General features: G+C 47.3%; 28 non-coding genes across 28 annotated transcripts; all 28 read left to right on the top strand.

The window, feature by feature from the left end:
- Nucleotides 1-35: 35 nt before the first annotated feature.
- On the top strand, nucleotides 36-154 carry LOC145025719 (5S ribosomal RNA). The gene has a single exon (XR_013673720.1). It is a non-coding gene; the product is annotated as a 5S ribosomal RNA (ribosomal RNA).
- Nucleotides 155-379: 225 nt separating this feature from the next.
- LOC145027324 (5S ribosomal RNA) lies at nucleotides 380-497 on the top strand. Its single transcript, XR_013675250.1, has one exon. It is a non-coding gene; the product is annotated as a 5S ribosomal RNA (ribosomal RNA).
- Nucleotides 498-721: 224 nt separating this feature from the next.
- On the top strand, nucleotides 722-840 carry LOC145025878 (5S ribosomal RNA). The gene has a single exon (XR_013673870.1). It is a non-coding gene; the product is annotated as a 5S ribosomal RNA (ribosomal RNA).
- A 225-nt stretch (nucleotides 841-1,065) lies between these two features.
- Nucleotides 1,066-1,183, top strand: LOC145027323 (5S ribosomal RNA). The gene has a single exon (XR_013675249.1). It is a non-coding gene; the product is annotated as a 5S ribosomal RNA (ribosomal RNA).
- A 225-nt stretch (nucleotides 1,184-1,408) lies between these two features.
- LOC145026949 (5S ribosomal RNA) lies at nucleotides 1,409-1,527 on the top strand. Its single transcript, XR_013674898.1, has one exon. It is a non-coding gene; the product is annotated as a 5S ribosomal RNA (ribosomal RNA).
- A 224-nt stretch (nucleotides 1,528-1,751) lies between these two features.
- On the top strand, nucleotides 1,752-1,870 carry LOC145027107 (5S ribosomal RNA). The gene has a single exon (XR_013675047.1). It is a non-coding gene; the product is annotated as a 5S ribosomal RNA (ribosomal RNA).
- A 224-nt stretch (nucleotides 1,871-2,094) lies between these two features.
- On the top strand, nucleotides 2,095-2,213 carry LOC145027510 (5S ribosomal RNA). The gene has a single exon (XR_013675425.1). It is a non-coding gene; the product is annotated as a 5S ribosomal RNA (ribosomal RNA).
- A 223-nt stretch (nucleotides 2,214-2,436) lies between these two features.
- LOC145027254 (5S ribosomal RNA) lies at nucleotides 2,437-2,554 on the top strand. The gene has a single exon (XR_013675184.1). It is a non-coding gene; the product is annotated as a 5S ribosomal RNA (ribosomal RNA).
- Nucleotides 2,555-2,779: 225 nt separating this feature from the next.
- Nucleotides 2,780-2,898, top strand: LOC145027039 (5S ribosomal RNA). The gene has a single exon (XR_013674983.1). It is a non-coding gene; the product is annotated as a 5S ribosomal RNA (ribosomal RNA).
- Nucleotides 2,899-3,123: 225 nt separating this feature from the next.
- On the top strand, nucleotides 3,124-3,241 carry LOC145027322 (5S ribosomal RNA). Its single transcript, XR_013675248.1, has one exon. It is a non-coding gene; the product is annotated as a 5S ribosomal RNA (ribosomal RNA).
- A 225-nt stretch (nucleotides 3,242-3,466) lies between these two features.
- LOC145025706 (5S ribosomal RNA) lies at nucleotides 3,467-3,585 on the top strand. The gene has a single exon (XR_013673708.1). It is a non-coding gene; the product is annotated as a 5S ribosomal RNA (ribosomal RNA).
- Nucleotides 3,586-3,809: 224 nt separating this feature from the next.
- On the top strand, nucleotides 3,810-3,928 carry LOC145027106 (5S ribosomal RNA). Its single transcript, XR_013675046.1, has one exon. It is a non-coding gene; the product is annotated as a 5S ribosomal RNA (ribosomal RNA).
- A 223-nt stretch (nucleotides 3,929-4,151) lies between these two features.
- Nucleotides 4,152-4,270, top strand: LOC145027502 (5S ribosomal RNA). Its single transcript, XR_013675417.1, has one exon. It is a non-coding gene; the product is annotated as a 5S ribosomal RNA (ribosomal RNA).
- A 223-nt stretch (nucleotides 4,271-4,493) lies between these two features.
- LOC145027105 (5S ribosomal RNA) lies at nucleotides 4,494-4,612 on the top strand. The gene has a single exon (XR_013675045.1). It is a non-coding gene; the product is annotated as a 5S ribosomal RNA (ribosomal RNA).
- A 223-nt stretch (nucleotides 4,613-4,835) lies between these two features.
- On the top strand, nucleotides 4,836-4,954 carry LOC145027501 (5S ribosomal RNA). Its single transcript, XR_013675416.1, has one exon. It is a non-coding gene; the product is annotated as a 5S ribosomal RNA (ribosomal RNA).
- Nucleotides 4,955-5,179: 225 nt separating this feature from the next.
- Nucleotides 5,180-5,298, top strand: LOC145027103 (5S ribosomal RNA). Its single transcript, XR_013675043.1, has one exon. It is a non-coding gene; the product is annotated as a 5S ribosomal RNA (ribosomal RNA).
- Nucleotides 5,299-5,521: 223 nt separating this feature from the next.
- Nucleotides 5,522-5,640, top strand: LOC145027500 (5S ribosomal RNA). The gene has a single exon (XR_013675415.1). It is a non-coding gene; the product is annotated as a 5S ribosomal RNA (ribosomal RNA).
- A 224-nt stretch (nucleotides 5,641-5,864) lies between these two features.
- On the top strand, nucleotides 5,865-5,982 carry LOC145027321 (5S ribosomal RNA). The gene has a single exon (XR_013675247.1). It is a non-coding gene; the product is annotated as a 5S ribosomal RNA (ribosomal RNA).
- A 225-nt stretch (nucleotides 5,983-6,207) lies between these two features.
- On the top strand, nucleotides 6,208-6,326 carry LOC145028170 (5S ribosomal RNA). The gene has a single exon (XR_013675923.1). It is a non-coding gene; the product is annotated as a 5S ribosomal RNA (ribosomal RNA).
- A 224-nt stretch (nucleotides 6,327-6,550) lies between these two features.
- On the top strand, nucleotides 6,551-6,669 carry LOC145027102 (5S ribosomal RNA). The gene has a single exon (XR_013675042.1). It is a non-coding gene; the product is annotated as a 5S ribosomal RNA (ribosomal RNA).
- A 223-nt stretch (nucleotides 6,670-6,892) lies between these two features.
- LOC145027497 (5S ribosomal RNA) lies at nucleotides 6,893-7,011 on the top strand. Its single transcript, XR_013675414.1, has one exon. It is a non-coding gene; the product is annotated as a 5S ribosomal RNA (ribosomal RNA).
- Nucleotides 7,012-7,234: 223 nt separating this feature from the next.
- LOC145027320 (5S ribosomal RNA) lies at nucleotides 7,235-7,352 on the top strand. The gene has a single exon (XR_013675246.1). It is a non-coding gene; the product is annotated as a 5S ribosomal RNA (ribosomal RNA).
- A 225-nt stretch (nucleotides 7,353-7,577) lies between these two features.
- LOC145028159 (5S ribosomal RNA) lies at nucleotides 7,578-7,696 on the top strand. Its single transcript, XR_013675912.1, has one exon. It is a non-coding gene; the product is annotated as a 5S ribosomal RNA (ribosomal RNA).
- Nucleotides 7,697-7,920: 224 nt separating this feature from the next.
- On the top strand, nucleotides 7,921-8,039 carry LOC145027101 (5S ribosomal RNA). The gene has a single exon (XR_013675041.1). It is a non-coding gene; the product is annotated as a 5S ribosomal RNA (ribosomal RNA).
- A 223-nt stretch (nucleotides 8,040-8,262) lies between these two features.
- On the top strand, nucleotides 8,263-8,381 carry LOC145027496 (5S ribosomal RNA). The gene has a single exon (XR_013675413.1). It is a non-coding gene; the product is annotated as a 5S ribosomal RNA (ribosomal RNA).
- Nucleotides 8,382-8,604: 223 nt separating this feature from the next.
- On the top strand, nucleotides 8,605-8,722 carry LOC145027319 (5S ribosomal RNA). The gene has a single exon (XR_013675245.1). It is a non-coding gene; the product is annotated as a 5S ribosomal RNA (ribosomal RNA).
- Nucleotides 8,723-8,947: 225 nt separating this feature from the next.
- On the top strand, nucleotides 8,948-9,066 carry LOC145028147 (5S ribosomal RNA). Its single transcript, XR_013675900.1, has one exon. It is a non-coding gene; the product is annotated as a 5S ribosomal RNA (ribosomal RNA).
- Nucleotides 9,067-9,290: 224 nt separating this feature from the next.
- LOC145027100 (5S ribosomal RNA) lies at nucleotides 9,291-9,409 on the top strand. The gene has a single exon (XR_013675040.1). It is a non-coding gene; the product is annotated as a 5S ribosomal RNA (ribosomal RNA).
- The last annotated feature ends 6 nt before the right edge of the window (nucleotides 9,410-9,415 follow it).

The following is a 9,415-nucleotide window of genomic DNA, read 5'->3' as shown; positions in this document are numbered from 1 at the left end:
TAACACATAAAAACAATAAACATGGATAGTATTTCGGGTGCGATCATACCAGCACTAATGCACCGGATCCCATCAGAACTCCGCAGTTAAGCGTGCTTGGGCGAGAGTAGTATTAGGATGGGTGACCCCCTGGGAAGTCCTCGTGTTGCACCCCCCCTTTTTTCGTTGTCCGTTTGCGTTTTTTCTACATTTTACGTGTTTTTTTTTCCCTTTCTTTCTTGCTATTTCTATGCTCGGCTGCCCTCCGGTTCGTGGTTGATGGTTTTCGTATTTTTGTAACGGAGCCGATCGGTCACGTGGGTCCCACGCCACGCGTACCAAAACAAAGGAGGTTCTGCATCTTGTAACACATAAAAACAATAAACATGGATAGTATTTCCGGTGCGATCATACAGCACTAATGCACTGGATCCCATCAGAACTCCGCAGTTAAGCGTGCTTGGGCGAGAGTAGTACTAGGATGGGTGACCCCCTGGGAAGTCCTCGTGTTGCACCCCCCCTTTTTTCGTTGTCCGTTTGCGTTTTTTCTAGATTTTACGTGTTTTGTTTTCCCTTCTTTCTTGCTATTTCTATGCTCGGCTGCCCTACGGTTCGTGGTTGATGGTTTTCGTATTTTTGTAACGGAGCCGATCGGTCACGTGGGTCCCACGCCACGCGTACCAAAACAAAGGAGGTTCTGCGTCTTGTAACACATAAAAACAATAAACATGGATAGTATTTCGGGTGCGATCATACCAGCACTAATGCACCGGATCCCATCAGAACTCCGCAGTTAAGCGTGCTTGGGCGAGAGTAGTACTAGGATGGCTGACCCCCTGGGAAGTCCTCGTGTTGCACCCCTCCTTTTTTCGTTGTCCGTTTGCGTTTTTTCTAGATTTTACGTGTTTTTTTTTCCCTTTCTTTCTTGCTATTTCTATGCTCGGCTGCCCTCCGGTTCGTGGTTGATGGTTTTCGTATTTTTGTAACGGAGCCGATCGGTCACGTGGGTCCCACGCCACGCGTACCAAAACAAAGGAGGTTCTGCGTCTTGTAACACATAAAAACAATAAACATGGATAGTATTTCCGGTGCGATCATACAGCACTAATGCACTGGATCCCATCAGAACTCCGCAGTTAAGCGTGCTTGGGCGAGAGTAGTACTAGGATGGGTGACCCCCTGGGAAGTCCTCGTGTTGCACCCCCCCTTTTTTCGTTGTCCGTTTTCGTTTTTTCTAGATTTTACGTGTTTTGTTTTCCCTTTCTTTCTTGCTATTTCTATGCTCGGCTGCCCTCCGATTCGTGGTTGATGGTTTTTGTATTTTTGTAACGGAGCCGATCGGTCACGTGGGTCCCACGCCACGCGTACCAAAACAAAGGAGGTTCTGCGTCTTGTAACACATAAAAACAATAAACATGGATAGTATTTCGGGTGCGATCATACCAGCACTAATGCACCAGATCCTATCAGAACTCCGCAGTTAAGCGTGCTTGGGCGAGAGTAGTACTAGGATGGGTGACCCCCTAGGAAGTCCTCGTGTTGCACCCCTCCTTTTTTCGTTGTCCGTTTGCGTTTTTTCTAGATTTTACGTGTTTTTTTTCCCGTTCTTTCTTGCTATTTCTATGCTCGGCTGCCCTCCGGTTCGTGGTTGATGGTTTTCGTATTTTTGTAACGGAGCCGATCGGTCACGTGGGTCCCACGCCACGCGTACCAAAACAAAGGAGGTTCTGCGTCTTGTAACACATAAAAACAATAAACATGGATAGTATTTTGGGTGCGATCATACCAGCACTAATGCACCGGATCCCATCAGAACTCCGCAGTTAAGCGTGCTTGGGCGAGAGTAGTAGTAGGATTGGTGACCCCCTGGGAAGTCCTTGTGTTGCACCCCCCTTTTTTCGTTGTCTGTTTGCGTTTTTTCTAGATTTTACATGTTTTTTTTTTCCTTTCTTTCTTGCTATTTCTATGCTCGGCTGTCCTCCGATTCGTGGTTGATGGTTTTCGTATTTTTGTAACGGAGCCGATCGGTCACGTGGGTCCCACGCCACGCGTACCAAAACAAAGGAGGTTCTGCGTCTTGTAACACATAAAAACAATAAACATGGATAGTATTTCGGGTGCGATCATACCAGCACTAATGCACCATATCCCATTAGAACTCCGTAGTTAAGCGTGCTTGGGCGAGAGTAGTCATAGGATGGGTGACCCCCTGGGAAGTCCTCGTGTTGCACCCCCCTTTTTTCGTTGTCCGTTTGCGTTTTTCTAGATTTTACGTGTTTTTTTTTTCCTTTCTTTCTTGCTATTTCTATGCTCGGCTGCCCTCCGGTTCGTGGTTGATGGTTTTCGTATTTTTGTAACGGAGCCGATCGGTCACGTGGGTCCCACGCCACGCGTACCAAAACAAAGGAGGTTCTGCATCTTGTAACACATAAAAACAATAAACATGGATAGTATTTCCGGTGCGATCATACAGCACTAATGCACTGGATCCCATCAGAACTCCGCAGTTAAGCGTGCTTGGGCGAGAGTAGTACTAGGATGGGTGACCTCCTGGGAAGTCCTCGTGTTGCACCCCCCCTTTTTTCGTTGTCCGTTTGCGTTTTTTCTAGATTTTACGTGTTTTGTTTTCCCTTTCTTTCTTGCTATTTCTATGCTCGGCTGTCCTCCGGTTCGTGGTTGATGGTTTTCGTATTTTTGTAACGGAGCCGATCGGTCACGTGGGTCCCACGCCACGCGTACCAAAACAAAGAAGGTTCTGCGTCTTGTAACACATAAAAACAATAAACATGGATAGTATTTCGGGTGCGATCATACCAGCACTAATGCACCATATCCCATTAGAACTCCGCAGTTAAGCGTGCTTGGGCGAGAGTAGTACTAGGATGGGTGACCCCCTGGGAAGTCCTCGTGTTGCACCCCTCCTTTTTTCGTTGTCCGTTTGCGTTTTTTCTAGATTTTACGTGTTTTTTTTTCCCTTTCTTTCTTGCTATTTCTATGCTCGGCTGCCCTCCGGTTCGTGGTTGATGGTTTTCGTATTTTTGTAACGGAGCCGATCGGTCACGTGGGTCCCACGCCACGCGTACCAAAACAAAGGAGGTTCTGCGTCTTGTAACACATAAAAACAATAAACATGGATAGTATTTCCGGTGCGATCATACAGCACTAATGCACTGGATCCCATCAGAACTCCGCAGTTAAGCGTGCTTGGGCGAGAGTAGTACTAGGATGGGTGACCCCCTGGGAAGTCCTCGTGTTGCACCCCCCCTTTTTTCGTTGTCCGTTTGCGTTTTTTCTAGATTTTACTTGTTTTGTTTTCCCTTTCTTTCTTGCTATTTCTATGCTCGGCTGCCCTCCGGTTCGTGGTTGATGGTTTTCGTATTTTTGTAACGGAGCCGATCGGTCACGTGGGTCCCACGCCACGCGTACCAAAACAAAGGAGGTTCTGCGTCTTGTAACACATAAAAACAATAAACATGGATAGTATTTCGGGTGCGATCATACCAGCACTAATGCACCAGATCCCATCAGAACTCCGCAGTTAAGCGTGCTTGGGCGAGAGTAGTACTAGGATGGGTGACCCCCTGGGAAGTCCTCGTGTTGCACCCCTCCTTTTTTCGTTGTCCGTTTGCGTTTTTTCTAGATTTTACGTGTTTTTTTTCCCGTTCTTTCTTGCTATTTCTATGCTCGGCTGCCCTCCGGTTCGTGGTTGATGGTTTTCGTATTCTTGTAACGGAGCCGATCAGTCACGTGGGTCCCACGCCACGCGTACCAAAACAAAGGAGGTTCTGCGTCTTGTAACACATAAAAACAATAAACATGGATAGTATTTTGGGTGCGATCATACCAGCACTAATGCACCGGATCCCATCAGAACTCCGCAGTTAAGCGTGCTTGGGCGAGAGTAGTAGTAGGATTGGTGACCCCCTGGGAAGTCCTTGTGTTGCACCCCCCTTTTTTCGTTGTCCGTTTGCGTTTTTTCTAGATTTTACATGTTTTTTTTTCCTTTCTTTCTTGCTATTTCTATGCTCGGCTGTCCTCCGGTTCGTGGTTGATGGTTTTCGTATTTTTGTAACGGAGCCGATCGGTCACGTGGGTCCCACGCCACGCGTACCAAAACAAAGGAGGTTCTGCGTCTTGTAACACATAAAAACAATAAACATGGATAGTATTTCGGGTGCGATCATACCAGCACTAATGCACCATATCCCATTAGAACTCCGCAGTTAAGCGTGCTTGGGCGAGAGTAGTCATAGGATGGGTGACCCCCTGGGAAGTCCTCGTGTTGCACCCCCCTTTTTTCGTTGTCCGTTTGCGTTTTTCTAGATTTTACGTGTTTTTTTTTTCCTTTCTTTCTTGCTATTTCTATGCTCGGCTGCCCTCCGGTTCGTGGTTGATGGTTTTCGTATTTTTGTAACGGAGCCGATCGGTCACGTGGGTCCCACGCCACGCGTACCAAAACAAAGGAGGTTCTGCGTCTTGTAACACATAAAAACAATAAACATGGATAGTATTTTGGGTGCGATCATACCAGCACTAATGCACCGGATCCCATCAGAACTCCGCAGTTAAGCGTGCTTGGGCGAGAGTAGTAGTAGGATTGGTGACCCCCTGGGAAGTCCTTGTGTTGCACCCCCCTTTTTTCGTTGTCCGTTTGCGTTTTTTCTAGATTTTACATGTTTTTTTTTCCTTTCTTTCTTGCTATTTCTATGCTCGGCTGTCCTCCGGTTCGTGGTTGATGGTTTTCGTATTTTTGTAACGGAGCCGATCGGTCACGTGGGTCCCACGCCACGCGTACCAAAACAAAGGAGGTTCTGCGTCTTGTAACACATAAAAACAATAAACATGGATAGTATTTCGGGTGCGATCATACCAGCACTAATGCACCATATCCCATTAGAACTCCGCAGTTAAGCGTGCTTGGGCGAGAGTAGTCATAGGATGGGTGACCCCCTGGGAAGTCCTCGTGTTGCACCCCCCCTTTTTTCGTTGTCCGTTTGCGTTTTTTCTAGATTTTACGTGTTTTTTTTTCCCTTTCTTTCTTGCTATTTCTATGCTCGGCTGCCCTCCGGTTCGTGGTTGATGGTTTTCGTATTTTTGTAACGGAGCCGATCGGTCACGTGGGTCCCACGCCACGCGTACCAAAACAAAGGAGGTTCTGCGTCTTGTAACACATAAAAACAATAAACATGGATAGTATTTTGGGTGCGATCATACCAGCACTAATGCACCGGATCCCATCAGAACTCCGCAGTTAAGCGTGCTTGGGCGAGAGTAGTAGTAGGATTGGTGACCCCCTGGGAAGTCCTTGTGTTGCACCCCCCTTTTTTCGTTGTCCGTTTGCGTTTTTTCTAGATTTTACATGTTTTTTTTTCCTTTCTTTCTTTCTATTTCTATGCTCGGCTGTCCTCCGGTTCGTGGTTGATGGTTTTCGTATTTTTGTAACGGAGCCGATCGGTCACGTGGGTCCCACGCCACGCGTACCAAAACAAAGGAGGTTCTGCGTCTTGTAACACATAAAAACAATAAACATGGATAGTATTTCGGGTGCGATCATACCAGCACTAATGCACCATATCCCATTAGAACTCCGCAGTTAAGCGTGCTTGGGCGAGAGTAGTCATAGGATGGGTGACCCCCTGGGAAGTCCTCGTGTTGCACCCCCCTTTTTTCGTTGTCCGTTTGCGTTTTTCTAGATTTTACGTGTTTTTTTTTTTCCTTTCTTTCTTGCTATTTCTATGCTCGGCTGCCCTCCGGTTCGTGGTTGATGGTTTTCGTATTTTTGTAACGGAGCCGATCGGTCACGTGGGTCCCACGCCACGCGTACCAAAACAAAGGAGGTTCTGCATCTTGTAACACATAAAAACAATAAACATGGATAGTATTTCCGGTGCGATCATACAGCACTAATGCACTGGATCCCATCAGAACTCCGCAGTTAAGCGTGCTTGGGCGAGAGTAGTACTAGGATGGGTGACCCCCTGGGAAGTCCTCGTGTTGCACCCCCCCTTTTTTCGTTGTCCGTTTGCGTTTTTTCTAGATTTTACGTGTTTTGTTTTCCCTTTCTTTCTTGCTATTTCTATGCTCGGCTGCCCTCCGGTTCGTGGTTGATGGTTTTCGTATTTTTGTAACGGAGCCGATCGGTCACGTGGGTCCCACGCCACGCGTACCAAAACAAAGGAGGTTCTGCGTCTTGTAACACATAAAAACAATAAACATGGATAGTATTTCGGGTGCGATCATACCAGCACTAATGCACCGGATCCCATCAGAACTCCGCAGTTAAGCGTGCTTGGGCGAGAGTAGTACTAGGATGGGTGACCCCCTGGGAAGTCCTCGTGTTGCACCCCTCCTTTTTTCGTTGTCCGTTTGCGTTTTTTCTAGATTTTACGTGTTTTTTTTCCCGTTCTTTCTTGCTATTTCTATGCTCGGCTGCCCTCCGGTTCGTGGTTGATGGTTTTCGTATTTTTGTAACGGAGCCGATCGGTCACGTGGGTCCCACGCCACGCGTACCAAAACAAAGGAGGTTCTGCGTCTTGTAACACATAAAAACAATAAACATGGATAGTATTTTGGGTGCGATCATACCAGCACTAATGCACCGGATCCCATCAGAACTCCGCAGTTAAGCGTGCTTGGGCGAGAGTAGTAGTAGGATTGGTGACCCCCTGGGAAGTCCTTGTGTTGCACCCCCCTTTTTTCGTTGTCCGTTTGCGTTTTTTCTAGATTTTACATGTTTTTTTTTCCTTTCTTTCTTGCTATTTCTATGCTCGGCTGTCCTCCGGTTCGTGGTTGATGGTTTTCGTATTTTTGTAACGGAGCCGATCGGTCACGTGGGTCCCACGCCATGCGTACCAAAACAAAGGAGGTTCTGCGTCTTGTAACACATAAAAACAATAAACATGGATAGTATTTCGGGTGCGATCATACCAGCACTAATGCACCATATCCCATTAGAACTCCGCAGTTAAGCGTGCTTGGGCGAGAGTAGTCATAGGATGGGTGACCCCCTGGGAAGTCCTCGTGTTGCACCCCCCTTTTTTCGTTGTCCGTTTGCGTTTTTCTAGATTTTACGTGTTTTTTTTTCCCTTTCTTTCTTGCTATTTCTATGCTCGGCTGCCCTCCGGTTCGTGGTTGATGGTTTTCGTATTTTTGTAACGGAGCCGATCGGTCACGTGGGTCCCACGCCACGCGTACCAAAACAAAGGAGGTTCTGCGTCTTGTAACACATAAAAACAATAAACATGGATAGTATTTCCGGTGCGATCATACAGCACTAATGCACTGGATCCCATCAGAACTCCGCAGTTAAGCGTGCTTGGGCGAGAGTAGTACTAGGATGGGTGACCCCCTGGGAAGTCCTCGTGTTGCACCCCCCCTTTTTTCGTTGTCCGTTTGCGTTTTTTCTAGATTTTACGTGTTTTGTTTTCCCTTTCTTTCTTGCTATTTCTATGCTCGGCTGCCCTCCGGTTCGTGGTTGATGGTTTTCGTATTTTTGTAACGGAGCCGATCGGTCACGTGGGTCCCACGCCACGCGTACCAAAACAAAGGAGGTTCTGCGTCTTGTAACACATAAAAACAATAAACATGGATAGTATTTCGGGTGCGATCATACCAGCACTAATGCACCGGATCCCATCAGAACTCCGCAGTTAAGCGTGCTTGGGCGAGAGTAGTACTAGGATGGGTGACCCCCTGGGAAGTCCTCGTGTTGCACCCCTCCTTTTTTCGTTGTCCGTTTGCGTTTTTTCTAGATTTTACGTGTTTTTTTTCCCGTTCTTTCTTGCTATTTCTATGCTCGGCTGCCCTCCGGTTCGTGGTTGATGGTTTTCGTATTTTTGTAACGGAGCCGATCGGTCACGTGGGTCCCACGCCACGCGTACCAAAACAAAGGAGGTTCTGCGTCTTGTAACACATAAAAACAATAAACATGGATAGTATTTTGGGTGCGATCATACCAGCACTAATGCACCGGATCCCATCAGAACTCCGCAGTTAAGCGTGCTTGGGCGAGAGTAGTAGTAGGATTGGTGACCCCCTGGGAAGTCCTTGTGTTGCACCCCCCTTTTTTCGTTGTCCGTTTGCGTTTTTTCTAGATTTTACATGTTTTTTTTTCCTTTCTTTCTTGCTATTTCTATGCTCGGCTGTCCTCCGGTTCGTGGTTGATGGTTTTCGTATTTTTGTAACGGAGCCGATCGGTCACGTGGGTCCCACGCCACGCGTACCAAAACAAAGGAGGTTCTGCGTCTTGTAACACATAAAAACAATAAACATGGATAGTATTTCGGGTGCGATCATACCAGCACTAATGCACCATATCCCATTAGAACTCCGCAGTTAAGCGTGCTTGGGCGAGAGTAGTCATAGGATGGGTGACCCCCTGGGAAGTCCTCGTGTTGCACCCCCCTTTTTTCGTTGTCCGTTTGCGTTTTTCTAGATTTTACGTGTTTTTTTTTCCCTTTCTTTCTTGCTATTTCTATGCTCGGCTGCCCTCCGGTTCGTGGTTGATGGTTTTCGTATTTTTGTAACGGAGCCGATCGGTCACGTGGGTCCCACGCCACGCGTACCAAAACAAAGGAGGTTCTGCGTCTTGTAACACATAAAAACAATAAACATGGATAGTATTTCCGGTGCGATCATACAGCACTAATGCACTGGATCCCATCAGAACTCCGCAGTTAAGCGTGCTTGGGCGAGAGTAGTACTAGGATGGGTGACCCCCTGGGAAGTCCTCGTGTTGCACCCCCCCTTTTTTCGTTGTCCGTTTGCGTTTTTTCTAGATTTTACGTGTTTTGTTTTCCCTTTCTTTCTTGCTATTTCTATGCTCGGCTGCCCTCCGGTTCGTGGTTGATGGTTTTCGTATTTTTGTAACGGAGCCGATCGGTCACGTGTGTCCCACGCCACGCGTACCAAAACAAAGGAGGTTCTGCGTCTTGTAACACATAAAAACAATAAACATGGATAGTATTTCGGGTGCGATCATACCAGCACTAATGCACCGGATCCCATCAGAACTCCGCAGTTAAGCGTGCTTGGGCGAGAGTAGTACTAGGATGGGTGACCCCCTGGGAAGTCCTCGTGTTGCACCCCTCCTTTTTTCGTTGTCCGTTTGCGTTTTTTCTAGATTTTACGTGTTTTTTTTCCCGTTCTTTCTTGCTATTTCTATGCTCGGCTGCCCTCCGGTTCGTGGTTGATGGTTTTCGTATTTTTGTAACGGAGCCGATCGGTCACGTGGGTCCCACGCCACGCGTACCAAAACAAAGGAGGTTCTGCGTCTTGTAACACATAAAAACAATAAACATGGATAGTATTTTGGGTGCGATCATACCAGCACTAATGCACCGGATCCCATCAGAACTCCGCAGTTAAGCGTGCTTGGGCGAGAGTAGTAGTAGGATTGGTGACCCCCTGGGAAGTCCTTGTGTTGCACCCCCCTTTT

The sequence above is a fragment of the Lactuca saligna genome, chromosome 1 (assembly GCF_052625555.1).
Source record: "Lactuca saligna cultivar CGN05327 chromosome 1, ASM5262555v1, whole genome shotgun sequence".
In the NCBI taxonomy this organism is placed as follows: domain Eukaryota; kingdom Viridiplantae; phylum Streptophyta; class Magnoliopsida; order Asterales; family Asteraceae; genus Lactuca; species Lactuca saligna.
Note: the sequence above shows the minus strand (reverse complement) of the source record. Positions and strands in the feature narration are given on the sequence as shown.